General features: G+C 34.3%; 1 protein-coding gene across 4 annotated transcripts in view; it reads right to left on the bottom strand.

The window, feature by feature from the left end:
• SMAP1 (small ArfGAP 1) overlaps positions 1-16,442 on the bottom strand; it is a 170,368-nt gene that overhangs the window by 55,999 nt on the left and 97,927 nt on the right. The gene's annotated exons all lie outside the window — the stretch shown is intronic.

Raw genomic sequence — 16,442 nt, 5'->3', positions numbered from 1 at the left:
GAATTTTATAATATGTAAAACATATCTCAATAAAACTATTATTTAAAAAATAACATGGTAGAAAAATGTAAAACTGGAAAATGTTATTAGCATGGTTTTTCCACAAACTGGATACAAAAAGACTATCATGGATTATACTTCAGTGGTAAATATTCCACCCAGTTTGAAAAATGCCGACATTCTATGGGGACACACTTGCACTCCCACAGATCTGGTTTCCTCCAGTCCAACTCTCTTCTTCCTTTAGAAGAAAGAGGGTTAGGAAGCCAGGAAGAAAGAAAGAGAAAATTGGGGAAAGCAGGTCTGATGAGCAAACCTCTCCACCTCAACACCCCATCACCAAAGCCAAGAGTATCTCCTGGGTACCCATTCCTAAAAGAAATCTCTATTACAACACCTTTCTGGGCTCTGTTTTGTTTGCAAATATGTTTGTCTGTGGCATAATACAAAAACCACAGGAAAAGACTTTCATGATAAATGAGATCTGAGCATACTCAGCTTTTAATGTAATATCATATTTAAAAATAGGATTTACAAAGGGATGAAAGTAAAAATAATGAAGAATGGGAATGGAAATAAATACCTGCTGCCTACAGTTCTTTAGCAGCAGGTCACAAATAACCATACCAGTGTTGGCTATTCGGTTTGGAAACAAATTTTTTTTTAACTAAGAAAACAGTAAACTATGGAGTTCTAAATTCAAATCCACATAGTCATATCCACATAGTCAAAGTTATTCATAACTTTTTTCTATAAATTGACAGCTGGAGAGAGTAAACAATTTAAGTTTGAGGAACTGTATATATATACTGACAATGAACACCACTAGGACCTACACTGTGGTAATGAAATACTAGTTTCTGCTAAAGAGAACCAGGGCTCCCTAGTTAAATGGTGGGCAGTTACAGGTCTGGGAAAGGCAATGTACAAGATGAGCTTAAAACAATTATCATACCAAATATCAAGGAAAATATCATACTACTTAGAGTAGGATCACAAAAAAGGCTCAGGAGCCAACCCAAAGAGGCTTCTCATCAAAGGATAACTTCAATGGATAGACTACACCATATATGTTTAAATTCATGAATACACAGAGACCAAAAAAAAACCCCTAATTTTACACAACTGAAGGATGCTAATGAATCAACTCATTAATTTGAAAACTATTAGATTAAGGGAAAGAATGAAGCTGCCCTTCCTATATGAATTATACTACCAGGTAAGCAAAACTAGCACGAGTATTTCAACTACTGGATGAAAAAGAAAAAAGAGAATTAGGATATCACCATTTTGCAGCCCCTAACAGATTCCTGGACACAGGTATTAATGTAAATGGGCTAACAATCTCAAGAAGAGAAATAGCCAGGTATTATTTCCTGATGGAAATATAATTACAACATAATAGTCTAGCTTAAAAAAAATCAAATAGGGATGCATCTACCCAATTATAGGAAATACAAAGGACAAAAGAAGTATGGAGATGCAAATCAGCAAAAGTCATACTGTGGGAAAGGAAAAGACACCCTTTTCCCCCACAAGAAAATTACAAAGAAAAGAGGTGAAGAAGGAATTGCTAGATTAAAAAGCTTAAAAGACATACCATTCTGATCTGCATTTTGATACAAACTAACAAACTGAGAAAAAAATTATGATGCCTATGAGCTAACTAGAAATTTGAACATTATAGGGTATTTGGTGAGAAATATGTAATGACTTGTCTTTTTTTAGTATATAGGATGGCACTTTGTTTTTTTTTTAAGACACCTTATCTTTTAGAGATATATAATGAAATGTTTGTGGATAAAATGGTATGATTGCCCAGATTTGTTTCAAAATAATATGGGGAGAGTAAAGGTATAGTCGAAACAAAACTGGGCATGAGTGCTGAAGCTGAGTAATAAGTATAGATACATTTGGCATTTTCCATTTAAAATTTAACAAAAAGATATTTTAAATATCTGGACTAAATTTACATTTATAAACACAATATACTTTGGGCAATAAATCCCAAAGATTTATGATCTTATAATTAAGGCAAATTTATGTAAATATTTTAACTACCATACCCTGATCATTTTTTTTTTTTAAAGATTCTGTATGTTCTCACAAACATTCGTTTCAAAGACAATTCTCAACATCTTTGGGTCTTCTAAAATGACTTAAAGAGTTAACTCCTTATTCCTTTACAGATCTTTCTGGCTTCTACTTGGGTTTTAAGAGAACTCAAAGCAGCCAGGCAGTAAAAAATAAATATAGAATTCATTTTCTGACCTTCCTTTACAATCAACAAAGAGATGGAGCCAGAAAGGATTTAAGCTTTATGAAATCTTTGCAAACTTAGAAACAGAAGAGTTACGAAAGGGATAACAATAAAAACAAACAAAATAGAGACAAAGGACACTCTCAATAAGTACAGAGACTGGTTGTGATTTAAAAAGACCTTTTCAACAGATTTTAATCCAGAATTGTGGCTGAAGAGAAAAAGTCTCAGTTTTCTTTAAGCATAGATAACAGCCAGGGAGAAAAACAGCAAAGTCCAACACTCTATTCTGTATCATTGCAAGGAACCATGATTATACAAACTGCTTTTAAACCTCTTAGAGATCAAAAGTTTAGCCCAAATCAAGTGTAGTTTTCCTCAGATGTTTTCAAATAGGTTATGAAGAAAGGAGTACTTCCCCTTGTAGCAGCTGAAGGAATTTTAAGTTAACAATGCTATAATAATAAGGTCCTAGGTAAGAAAAATTAAGGGACAGTGGACTAGTATCTACTTAGCAGAATCATACAAGTTTAGTTTCAACAAGATTAGTGGTTAGGAAGTTGAAAAACATGGTAGAAGACTATGCTCTTGCTATATTTCATCTCATTCTGAGTCTGCGTGTTACTACAAAATTTGGCAGCCCATTCTAGATCTGCTAAATCAAAGTAACTAGAGGTGGAAGGACTCTTATATCGTCTGAGGACTAAGGCTTCTGGGAATGAATCCCTATCACCAAAACCTATCTGCTGGTTGACGGAAAAATGGAATCGGGGAGAATTTCTTAGATTCAATGCAATTCCAGCTATCATCAATATATCTGAAATAGACATTTGCTAATAAAGTAAATGCGTATTTCATCATTAAATTCAAAGTACTAAACCAGTGCTATAATTTAAAGTCTAATGATCAGTTAAAATATCTTTAAATACAGATATAAATACAGAGAATTGGCCTAATAATATCATTTTAGGCTCTGGGTAATCTAAAGTTCTGATGGTGGTAATTACTAAACATCACACCAGTCAGTGTCTTTCCTTGGTAGAGCCTTTTACATTTGAAATGATTCTATACACATTATCACATGAAGGCAGGAATTTCTTCTTATTACTGAATTTCTAATGTTGTGTATACAATGACTGCTTAATAAATACTTGCTGAATGACTAAATGAATCTGATACAATAGTCCCTTGGAGTCTGACAAGGCTATTTGTTAAAAAGCAAAGTAAAATGCATTAAAACAAAAAAGCCTTTCAATCATTCTTCTACAAAGGCAGATGGTGGCTAATCTACTTTTATAAAGATCGCACTCTCCATTCAAGCCTCAATTATCTCTTGCTTGCACTACCACTCACTGCTGCTCCTCCTGTCAGTACATCTTACATTTTGCAGCCAGGATATCATCTTACTAAACCATTGCTCAAATCAATATACTTCCCTACTCAAAATCAGAAGTGATCCACTATTTATCATTAAACTTAAGGTTTTCTCAAGATTATCTTTGTCTTATACTCCATTATTGTCTTACACTCTGGTTAAACTGTTTTATTTATTATTGCCAAGATGTGCCTTATAATTTCAGTCATTTTTTCAGACTATTCCCTCTGCTTGTTGCCCTCTCCTTCTCTTTCCTAACTACCTTCCAAAGTTCGTATCAGATATAACCACCACCACGAAGACTTTCCTAATAATCCCAACATGTTATTTCTGACTTCTCTTAACCTCCATACTCTGTACCTCTCCTGCACACTCACTCACTAAATATCTGGATGCAAAACAGCAGTAGCATTTAATCTCCTTGAAAGCAACAAAACTGTCAGACCAAATTCCTTTTAAAATACTTTTATCAAACTTACACTTAAATCACACAGAATAATCACAGTAGCCAGAACAGAACTCGCACTTGGTCAGCATGCTTGTAGAAAGCATAAAGAGAAGAGGGCTGAGTGTGAGTGGGAAGAACTTAAGAAGACACACTCAAAGAACTGAATTCAGGTGAAATGAAGAAACAGGATGTAAAATACAGTGTACATCTCAAGGTTCTAATGACATCTGATCAATGCTACACAGCCTATGAAGCTAAAAGGGGAAGTTTCAAATGATGAAATGTCTAAAGAGTACAGAGCCCAGAGGGAAACACAAAGACCACAGAGTCACCTCTAAAAGGTTATTAATATTCACTGCTACCAATATCCTCATCAGATTGTAAGGATGTTTATACCGTGTAGTAATTCTGAAGTGGTAAGACCTGTTTTCATAATCTACAATTAAAACCCATTCTGGATACTTTAGAAGCAATAGCTCAAGAATTGCCATTGCTACCAGAAAAGAAAGTATTTCTCCAGATCCACAGCTAATATTAAATATAGTAATAATAATGGGAACCAGGCTGGTAGCAAAGGGCCATAAACCAAGGCAAGAAAGAAATCTAAAAGATATGTATATCTAGAACAGCCATCTTTTGACAGGCCACAAAACAGGGAGAGCTGTATATATATATATATATATATATATATATATATATATATATATATATATACACACACACACACATATATAGATACATAGATATATAGATAGATACTTTTTTAAAACAAGAAAATGAATGCCTCCCAGGTGAGTGGAGAAACACTCCTTGTTCTTTCACCATTGCATATTTTTTACTTTCTGGTCAGATTATATTGCTTTAAGTCAAATGCCAACAGGTGAATTAATGAATAAAGAAAATCCATCTGGGTGGTTCAGCTGGTTAAGCTTATGCCTTTGGCTCATGACCCCCAGGGTCCTGGGGTCAAGCCGCATATCGGGCTCCCTGGCAGGGAGGCTACTTCTCCCTCTGCTGGCCGCTATCCCAGCTCTTGCTTTCTCTGTCAAATAAATAAATGAAATCTAAAAAAAAAAAGAAGCCAGACTGCAAAAACATCCCAGGCTAATGAATTATAAGAACAAATATTGTTAAAATATCTATACTACCCAAAGCAATCTACACATTCAATGCAAAATGTTATCCAAATAACATCAGCATTTTTCACAGAGCTGGAAAAAACAATTCTGAAATTTGTATGCCACCTCAAAAGACTTCAAATAGCTAAAGTAACACTGAAAAAGAAAAAAAAAAACAGAGGCATCACAATTCTGGACTTCAAGCTGTACTGCAAATCTGTCATCATCAAAACAGTATGGTATTGGCTCAAAAACACACACACACATCAGTAGAACAGAATAAAGAACCCATAAATGGACCCTCAACTCTGGTCAACTAATCCTCAACAGGGCAGGAAAGAATGTCCAGTGGAAAAAAGTCAGTTTCCTCAACAAATAGTGTTGGGACAACTGGACAGCCACATGCAGAAGAATAACTAGACCACTTTCTTATACCACATACAAAAATAAACTCAAATGGCCTAAATGTGAGACAGGAATCCATCAAAATCCTAGAAAACAGAGGCAGCAACATCTCTGACCTTGGTCAGTAACTTCCTGCAACACATGTCTCCTGAGGCAAGAGAAACAAAAGCAAAAATGAACTACTAGGACTTGATCAAGATAAAAAGCTTCTGCATGGCAAACAGTCAACAAAACTAAAAGGCAACCTGTGGAATGGGAGAAGATATTTGCAAATGACATACCAGATAAAGGGCCGGTATCCAAGATCTCTAAACAACTTCTCAAACTCAGCACCCAAAAAACAATCCAGTCAAGAAATGGGCAGAAGACATAAATACATTTCCAAGGAAGACATCCAAATGGCTAAAAGACACATGAAAAAAGGCTCCACAAAGAAGCGGATCATACAGTATTTGTCCTTTTGTAACTGGCTTTTATCACTTACTATGATTTCCTTAAGGATCATCCAAGTTGTAGCATGCATCAAAATTTCCTTCCTTCTATAAGGCTGAATATTCCATTGCATGTCTATACCACATTTTGTTTATCTATTCATTCATGATGGAAATTTAGGATTTTTTTCTTAAAATCTGATGGAAATTTGGGGGTTTCCCCCACTTTTTGGCTCTTATGAATAATGCTGCTGTGAACATGGGTGTACAAATATCTGTTTGATTCCCTGTTTTCAATTCTTCGGGGTATATATCCAGAAGTGGAATTGCTATATATTTGGTCATTCTATGTTTAATTTTTTGAAGAATCACCACACTGTTTCTCACAGTGTGAAAACTTACACTCCCAATAGAGCACAAGGATTCCAATTTCTCCAAATCTTCACCAATACTTCTTATTTTCTGTTTCAAAGTAGTCATCCTAGTGTCAGGTACAGTGCCATATTTAAGTCCTGTAACAGTTTTCATTTCCATTTATATTTGAAAATGTTGTGAAATAAGTTAAAAATTTTTAAAAATTAACTTACTAATATAGTCTATATACTAAAATTTATGGTAATATAAACTGCATAAGAAAATGATCATATACAGGGCACCTGGGTGGCTCAGTGGGTTAAGCCTCTGCCTTCAGCTCGGGTCATGATCTCAGGGTCCTGGGATCGAGCCCCACATCGGGCTCTCTGCTCAGCAGGGAGCCTGCTTACCCCTCCCTCTCTGCCTGCCTCTCTGCCTACATGTGATCTCTATCTGTCAAATAAATAAATAAATAAAAACTTAAAAAAAAAAAAGAAAATGATCATTATATAATATTAAGTAGGGAATGAGGAAACAAAAACATAAAAACAATGTAGTCAAACTAGGGGGGAAAAGTGAAGTAAAAACCAAAATGTTAAAAGTGGCAAGATTTAAATTTAAAATTGATTTTCCTTTATATTTTTCTTGTGTTTTCTGTAATTTTTATAATAAGAAAAAAATGGCTATACAGAGAAATGAGGCTGAATATCATTATAATGATAAAGATTTAGGAGCTGATGTAGACTTGGTTAGGGAGTAAATAGAGACATGGGAAGGAGGGAGGATAGAACCAAATCAAAGTTATTGAGACAAAAATAAGAAAGACATCTTTAGAAGACAATATCTACTCAGTTGCCCTGCAACGTCTATAGATCTGAAAAGAGATTAACTAAAAGAAAAAGTGAAAACAAGTAATGGTTAGACTCTGAAGGGCTTAGACAGTTGTACTTCCTTCTATAAGCACTTAGGCTAATCATTCTTCCCAGTTTTCAGGCCTTCACTACGTTTTGATGATGTTGGAATCTTTCTTTTCTGCCTCTAGTTATTCTGGCACTCCAATACTTTCAAATAAACGCAGTAATCTAGACAAATATAAGTTTCACAAAAGTAATATTCCAGAAGATGAAAAACAACATCAAGACCCAGTTTCTTGGTTCTAGAATGTGAATTAATGATTCTGAAAGGAAGAGTAATTGTAAATTAAGAGTAAATGTCAGGGGACATTTAGCATGTCTAAAGACATTCTGGACTGTCAGGACTGGCAGGATGCTGCTAAACATCCTATAACACACAGGCCATCATCCAGCACTGAGGCCTCCTCAGTACCTAAAATAGTGTCTCACATGTGATAGGTACTCAAAAATGCCCAGTGTACATATGTGTGTATGTATTGTGTGTGTGTGTGTGTATACACACACACATATATGCTCAAACTGAGGCTCAGAGTGTTCAGATATTTAGAAGATAGCAAAGATGAGAATCAAATTAAAGTCTTCTAACCAAGTCCAGGCTCTTCCATTTCTGTCTTCTAGCGTTTTGTTAATATTTTTCAAAAGATTCTTTAAAAGTTCATATCCTTTGATTTAGCAGTTCCAGTATTAAAAACTGACCCTAAAAAGTTATCACATAATTGTACACTGATTATATATAAATATTACTTAAGAGAGATATTTTTAAAAATCTTACTGTACTCAGAGTAAGATAAATTATGATGTATCCACTCAATGGAATGTTACTGAAGATAGAAAAACATACATATAGCATCTGCTTTCAGCTCAGGTTATGATCTCGGGATCCTGGGATCAAGCCCCATATCAGTCTCCCTGCTCAGTGAGGAATCTGCTTCTCCCTTTGCCTGCTGCTACCCCTGCTCTTGCTTTCTCTCTCTGTTAAATAAATAAGTGAAATCTTTAAAAAAAGATGAAAAAAGGATACTGAAGATTTAACAAAAGACACTGTTAAATGAGAGAGGAGCAGAGTAGGTTACAAAATAGTATGTACAGTACGATTCCATGTAGCTACATATATTTCCACTGGAAAACAATCAGGAAGGATAAACATCAAAAGGTTAGTGATAATTTTTTCTAAGTGGTCAGATCTGTGGTGATGTTATTTCTTTCTTTCTGCTTGTGGCATTTTTTTAACCTATTAAAAACATATACAGTATGGGTACTATGGGGAGGAAGAAGGGAGAGGCCATTAAAAATCTGCTAGGTTTTTTTAATCTACCCTGTTTCTTGGTTAAAGAATGAGTAACTATAAATCTACTAGACAGATGGGACATCTATGTGGCTCAGTCAGTTAAGCAGCTGCCTTTAGCTCAGGTCACAATCCCAGAGTTCTGGGACTGCGTCCCACATCGGGCTCCTTGCTCAGCAGGATCCTGCTTCTTCCTCTACTTCTGCCTGCTGCTCCCCTGCTTGTGCTCTCTCATTCTCTGACCAATAAATAAATAAAATCTTAAAAAAAATTTATTAGAACATTTGATTTCTCTCTACTTAGACACAGTACTGTGATCTTTTTCAAAGAGAAAAATACTAATTTTTAAAAAGGTACTTAATAGCTAAAAAAGATAGGAAGTTGTCGATAGCAACTAGCAATCTATACCTTAATAAAACTTAGATAACAGAAAAGCTACATTAAAATGCTTTTTAAGCCAAATGTACAGTGATATTACACCTATTGTTTTTTAAATTTACAAACAAAAGATTATTATCAAACTAATCTCTAAGGTTGAACATTAAGCTGAGAATGAAATGATTTGTAGAAAATATGTCTACGGCCATACCACCCTGAACGCGCCCGATCTCGTCTGATCTCGGAAGCTAAGCAGGGTCGGGCCTGGTTAGTACTTGGATGGGAAAATATAAGGATTCTTCTCAACCCACTTACAAAAATATGCTCTGTGATTAATAAATATTAAAAAAAATATATGCTCTGTGAGACATCTGCTATGCTTACTCACCTACACCATATGTTTCCATGATTTCTTTAAAAGCATTAATTATTGATAATATCAATGCATTCATGTATCATATGAAAGGTTTATTTAGCTTAAATTACATTTGAGAGCTTGGTGGCTGTAAATGTCTCTGTAAGTTTGCTAAAAAAAAAAAAAATAACCTATCAACATGGCATCTGGCAATGAGGCACTTAATTTCACTTTAATGTTTTACTAAGAATAATTTATTTGATTTATAATTGGTTACTTACTTTTACAGGGCTGTACTGAAATTTCAAGTTCAACAGACTTGCAATTGTGGTTTTTCTTTCTTTTTTTTTTTAAAGATCTTATTTATTTATTTGACAGACAGAGATCACAAGTAGGCAGAGAGGCAGGCAGAGAGAGAGGAGGAAGCAGGCTCCCCACTGAGCAGAGAGCTCGATGTGGGGCTCGATCCCAGGACCCCGGGATCATGACCTGAGCCTAAGGCAGAGGCTTTAACCCACTGAGCCACCAAGGTGTCCCGTGGTTTTTGTTTCTATTGTAAGATTAAATCACTTATATTTATCAAGTAAAAATCTATTTTTCTAAGTTTTATTAACATAAAAGACTTGTTCAAAAAAGCAACATTGTTAGTTCTTTCTTTTGCAACTAGGAGTTAGAAAAAAAATCACTATTCATCTATATCATTTTCTTAAAGAGTCAAATACTTGTCATATCTTGAAATAACTTTTTAATGACAGTATTATCAAAAGTAGAAACCTCCTCTTTCCCATAATATCACTGCTTCTTTACTTTCCTTCCTTCCTGGGATTTTTTTATTCTACATTGATAGACTCTATGACCTGATTTTTCTTTCAAGAATTTCAAGAAGCTAATGGCAAATACCTGCTTAAGAAACACTTTTTAAATTTTACATTAAAAAATTATAACACATTTGGGGCATGCGGGTGGTTCAGTTGTTAAGCGTCTGCCTTTTTCATGATCCCAGAGTCCTGAATCGAGCCCTGCATCAGGCGGAAAGCCTGCTTCTTCCTCTCCCACTTCCCCTGCTTGTGTTCCCTCTCTCGCTCTCTGTCAAATAAACAGATAAATCTTTTTTAAAAATTTATAACACATATTTTGAGGACCATATGCCATTGACAGCAACCTCTTTTAAACTGAAGCACCCCACAAAGGGATATATGAATAAGTACATAGATGCCTATGTACATGAGCATAGAAAATCTGTAGAAATTGTTTAAAACAGTTATCCTTAGGTAAAAAGACTATGAGAAATTACATGATTTTTAATATTTTGCTTGTTTGTATGTTTTTTCTACAGAACAGGTAATAATAAAGACATAAAAGTTTGAATGTTAAGAGAATTTTAAGTTTATAAAAACATAAAAATATTCTAAGATAGGTACATAATTATGTTCCCTTAGTATAATTATCTCAGAGAGTAACTTGAATAAAGTCCATGAAAATATAAATCTTTGATAAAGTAAGTTAAATTATTCTACTAATATATCCATCACATATAAAAACAATGGTACAATCATATGGTATTTGTCTATTGTACACCTGAAACTACTATTACACTGTATGTTAACTACCTTAAATTTAAATAAAAACTTAAAAAAAATGGTGCAATAACACTTAAATAGATAAACAGTGAAATAGAAATATCTAAATACCTTAAATTAAGCCATTTTTTCCAAATTTTATATACATATGTGGATATATATGTTCTACATAAATACAGAAATAACTTGCATTAGGAATAACTAAATACCTTTTCTCCTAAATTAGACTTTGTGCTTTAACAGTAAAACAGCTAATGATTAAGAGATCAGAACTACTGAGGATGAGAAACCAGTATAAAATAATATGGAGAACTCAGTGACTAAAGGTCAACTCTGCAGAACACTGAAAGCCATCTTTATGGGTATTTAAAAATGATTTTAGGAATCTGTCCCTATGTTAGTAGATGGATAATTCTAAATTTAAAACTATTATTGCGAAGAGATCATTTAGTAACCCTGTCATTAATAAATGAAGAAAAGGAGGTTGTGTGGTTAATTGACTGCCAACGAGACAGTTAACAACAGACCAAGGGCTTGAATAAGGCTCTCTTCTGACTCTGCTTCTTCCACTGCAACTAATTCTCAAAAAGGGGAGGATCTCAACAAACTGTTTCTGTAGGTAAAGTTTTATTGGAAAACATTCATTTACTGTTTGTTTTTATAAAGAAAGAATTGAGTAGTTGTGACAGATACCTTATGATCTACAGCCTTATAATCTACAGCCTAAAATATTTACCATCTGGTTCTTGCTGACTCTGAGACTTTTTTATCATACAATTCAGGAAGTTCAGAACTTCACCAATAATAACCCATATGATGGGTTGTAATAAATAATACTAAATCCAGAACAACATTAACAGTTACCTTAAAAGGCGTTAATCCCGCCACCACCACCACCAAGGAGTTGACTATTTGTCCATTTTCCATATTTTGACACAGACAGACTTCTTTTAGAAAAGAAAAACTATAAAACTTAGAACCTTCTAAAGGAGAAATTAAGATCTGATCATTTAAACTGAAAGAGAATTCATATATATTCCTATAATGTAAGATTACTTCTCATCTACATAAATGTATTTATAGATCACTGGCTATTTGGGAGAGAGCATAGTAGATAAATCTAAGCAATATGAATTAGAGAGGTCAAATGTATGACAGAATATTTTAGAAAAAGTCAAATTCATACACAATTTTCCAGAAGAGTATCTAAGGCACAAAGGATATCTATATCTGTATCTATATATACATATAATTTATATATTTATTAAACATCTACCCTATTAATCACTTGATTTGTTAAACTTTTAGCTTTTACCCCACTCTTCCAAAAAAGAAAGCAAACATGTCTCCAGCTGACCCTGTTCGTAACAGATGCTCACACACCACAAAAAATATAAACCTCAGTGAGACTTAAATACAAAATACAGTTTAAACAAAAGAAATAGACTGTTCAAGGAAAACAAGTTTATTTAAAGAAGAAAGAAGTCCCCACTAGAAGCTAATAAATCAGTAAAAGTTATTTACTAGTGAAAATAGCATGGGATGAGGTTATATACAAACTCACAACTCTTTTTTAAGGAATCCTGGACAGTTAGTTACAAAATGATGTAGGATGTACAACAGGACTAAAAATTGCAATAAAAAAGAAACCGGAAGACATGTATGTCAAATGAGAACACACACAAACACACAGGACCTAAGACTTAAATCAGAAGATGTGGGTTCAAATCTCTTGAGTTGTCAACAACTGTTAATACTGAGCAAGTTACTTCTTGGTGCTTTAACGTCCTTCTAGGATATTCTTTTTCTTCTTCTCTTTTCTTTTTTTTCTTTCCTTTCCTTTCCTTTTCTTTCTTTCTCTTCTTTCTCTTCCTTTCTTTCTTTTTAGAGAGGTGCAGAGGGACAGAGGGAATCCCACACAGGGCTTGAGATCATGACCTGAGCTGAAATCAAAGGTCAGATGCTTAACTACCCAGGTGCCCCTAATTTACTTCCTTATAAAATAAGGGATTTGGACTAGAGTTGTAAGGTTCCTTCTAACCCCCAAATTAACTTTTTTTTTTTTTGTCTTAGATTTTATTTATTTGAGAGCAAGAGAGAGAGAGAAAGAGAGAGAGAGAGCATGAGAAGGGGGTAAGGGCAGAAGGAGAGGAGAAGCAAACTTCCTGCTGGGCAGGGAGCCCAATGCAGGGCTTGATTGCAGGACCCTGGGATCATGACCTGAGCTGAAGGCAGACACTTAACCTACTCAGTAACTCAGGTGCCCCTTAACTTATTTTTTTTTTAAAGACTTACTTATTTATTTGAGAAAGAGACAACAAGAGCATGAGTGGGAGGGGCAAAGGGAAAAGGAGAGGGAGAGCGAATCTCAAGCAGACTCCACCAAGATGAGCATGGAGCCTAATGTGGGACTTGATCTCATGACCCTGATATCATGACCTGAGCTGAAACCAAGAGTCAGATGCTTAGTAGACTGCACCACCCAGCTGCCCCAAATTAAGTTATTTGTAAGTAACCATTTATTAAATCACTGCTATGTGTCAAGAACCATATTAATGACTTAATAACCTGTAGAAATTAGTGAATTTAGAAAAAGTATTTTAGGATAAATAATCCCTATCCAGTCTCATTCTTTTAAACACATGAAGAGATAGGAGATGAATTTAATATCTGCTGCCTTAAAAAATTAGTAAAATCGTTCTTCAAAATTAGACTCTATGAATTCTCTAACTAAACTAGGTGACATTAGGCAAGTCATATATTCTAAGTCTCCATTTATAACATGGGACCACCAACAATAATTCTGTATTTTTTGTGAGGAATAAAGATAACATACACAGGTGAAAAGTTGAAAGATTTCCTTTGATGTCAGAAATAAGACAAGGAGGCCCTATCACTGATTCAAAAACTAGAAATAAGGAGAGCAATAAAATCAGCTCAATAAAGTTACAAAGCTAAGATATTTGCAAACACATAACTGAAAAAAGACTAGGATCCTCTATGTGCGTGTATGCGTGTGCATAGATTGATACAAATGAATGAGGAAAAGCAAGCAATCCAACTGAAAAACAGACAAGAGATCCAAACCAGAACTCCAAAAGAGGAAAATCTCTGACAATACTATACAATGTAAAGAATGTGCCCAGACCAGAATATATCTGGTATACAATTTGGACAACAGTTTAACCTTATCTAGTCAAGTTCAAGATATGGGCAGATTATGACTCAACAACTGCACTTATAAATATATCTTACAGAAATATGTGCTTAAATGCATGTACAGAAGTCTTCACAACAGCACTGTTTATAACGGGTAAAGCCAGGATATAATCCAAACATTATTAACAGCTGAACGGATAAATAAAATAAGGAGCATATATATAATAGAATACTACAAAACAACTGAATAAACTATAAATAAATATAATATGATTGACTGACCCTTATAAATAAAATGTAAACTAAAGAAAGCAAAATACGAAAGTATACTTGTGGTGTCATTTCATTCATATGTTAAAAAATAGAAAGAAATAAACCACACTGTTCAGAAATACATGCAGAGGAGGTGAAACTATTTCTAAAACACAAATAAATTTTTATCTCTGGGGAGAAGGGAAGTGATTATTTTATTGGGAATGGTGTTGGGAGGGGGGCAGCTTCTGGGGTGTTGGCCATGATCTATTTCCTGACTTAGATCGTGAATACATGGGTGATCACTCTACACATATGTTATATATGTACAACTGTACACATAAGTTGTACACCTGTCAGCTTCTGGCACATAGGAAATAATTAAGAAAGACACTATTACTTTATGATGATATATTATTTTACTATTACTTTATGATGATGATATTATTCTGATTACTATTTCTACTACTTTCACTGATATTACCACTAATTTCTCATCTGCAGACTATGACCCCTTAAAATATAAGATCAGAGAGAATATAAAGAAAAATGCCTGTATATGAAAATGTCCACATGCTTATAAAACTTCTTTGTGCTATTTCCTTTGTTTCCCTACTGTTACACTTCTAAATGTTTCTTCCTTCTTATATACTCTGCACTATCTTGACCACAAAATTTTGATAAGAACCAAAGTTTTCCCTCTAGATGATTATTCTTCCAGCAAGGAACCCACCATTAGTAGCAGGAGTCCTAAACCTCTGCAGGTTGAGTAAGAATAACAGATGATAGGTAAACTGATTTTAATAAAACCTAAGTATCAAAAGGCAATAGTATAGGAACCATAGATTCTCACTGCTCACACATCCTGAACTGTTCTTCTCAAGCTCCCAACCCAGAGGCTCATTTCTCAGGTAACTGCTATAGCCCTTTTCCATACACAGCAACAGAAGGCAGTATTTACATCCAAGGCTGTGAAACGTTACACAGTCACTACATCAAAATGCTCATTATATTTCAGTGGTAAGGTTTTTATATAAGAGAGAAAATAAATATATGATGTTTTAAAAGTGGTTATATCTTGTGAAGTACAACAAAAACTATTCTGATATTTCCAATTTTTAGCAACAAAAGATAACATCTACTAATGATTTTAAAATTCCTTTGTAATGCAACTGGAAATTGTAAGAAATTTCACTTAAAGTTTACTGATGCACATTGGGGTGCCTGAATGGCTCAGTCAGTTAAGGGTCTTGGTTCAGCTCAGATCACAATCTCAGGGCTATGAGATAGAGCCCCACTTCAGGCTCTGCACTCAGCATGGAGTCTCCTTAGGATTCTCTTCTCCCTCTGCCCCTCACCCCCAGGCTTGTGCTTATGCATGCTCTTTCTCTCTCTCTAGATCTTTAAAAAAACAAGACAAAGCTTATTCATGCATGTTAAAGAGAAAGTTAGCAGATGAGAATTAAACCTATTTAAGTAACCAGGTTATAATTACCAACTTAATTACTCCTTTGAAAAAAATGTAATATTTAACATCTAAATTTAATTTGATGAATAAGAATTTAATTCAGTAAACTACCATTAAAACAACATAATATTCGAAGAAATTAATTTTAACTGAAAATCAGTATTTCAAAAAAATATTTCAAAGAATTCGACTTAGCAAAGGTCTTATAGTCCTATCATTTGCAGTTTATTAATTGTTCTTCATGACCTTGGAATCAAGACAGTATGAGATGAAAAACACCAGTGAATCAATGTAAATGTATTTATTCTAAGCATCTACTACAAACAAGAAACTCTTAGAAGACCTGGTCCCCACCTGACTGATGCATAATCTCAGGAACACAACATCTATGCATCTGTGTTAGGTAAGAAAATTTATCTAAAAATACAATTAAACAATAATACAAAGTAGAAAGTAATAATATCAAACGTATAGCAATGTTGCCAGAATTTTGAGGAAGGGAAAAGTGTCATTAGTTGAGATATTAGAGGGGTTTCATGCAAAAAGGTAGAATGAGTAAGCTTTGGGTAAGAGGTAGGGAAAGGAAAGGACATTCTTACAACTCTTTGAAGGTAAAGACTGCTTTAATAAATGACAGAGAAAGAACTAGTATGTACCTGC

Source organism: Meles meles, chromosome 5 (genome assembly GCF_922984935.1).
Source record: "Meles meles chromosome 5, mMelMel3.1 paternal haplotype, whole genome shotgun sequence".
Lineage (NCBI taxonomy): Eukaryota > Metazoa > Chordata > Mammalia > Carnivora > Mustelidae > Meles > Meles meles.
The sequence above is the reverse complement of the archived record's forward strand: the minus strand, read 5'-3'. Positions and strand labels throughout refer to the sequence as shown.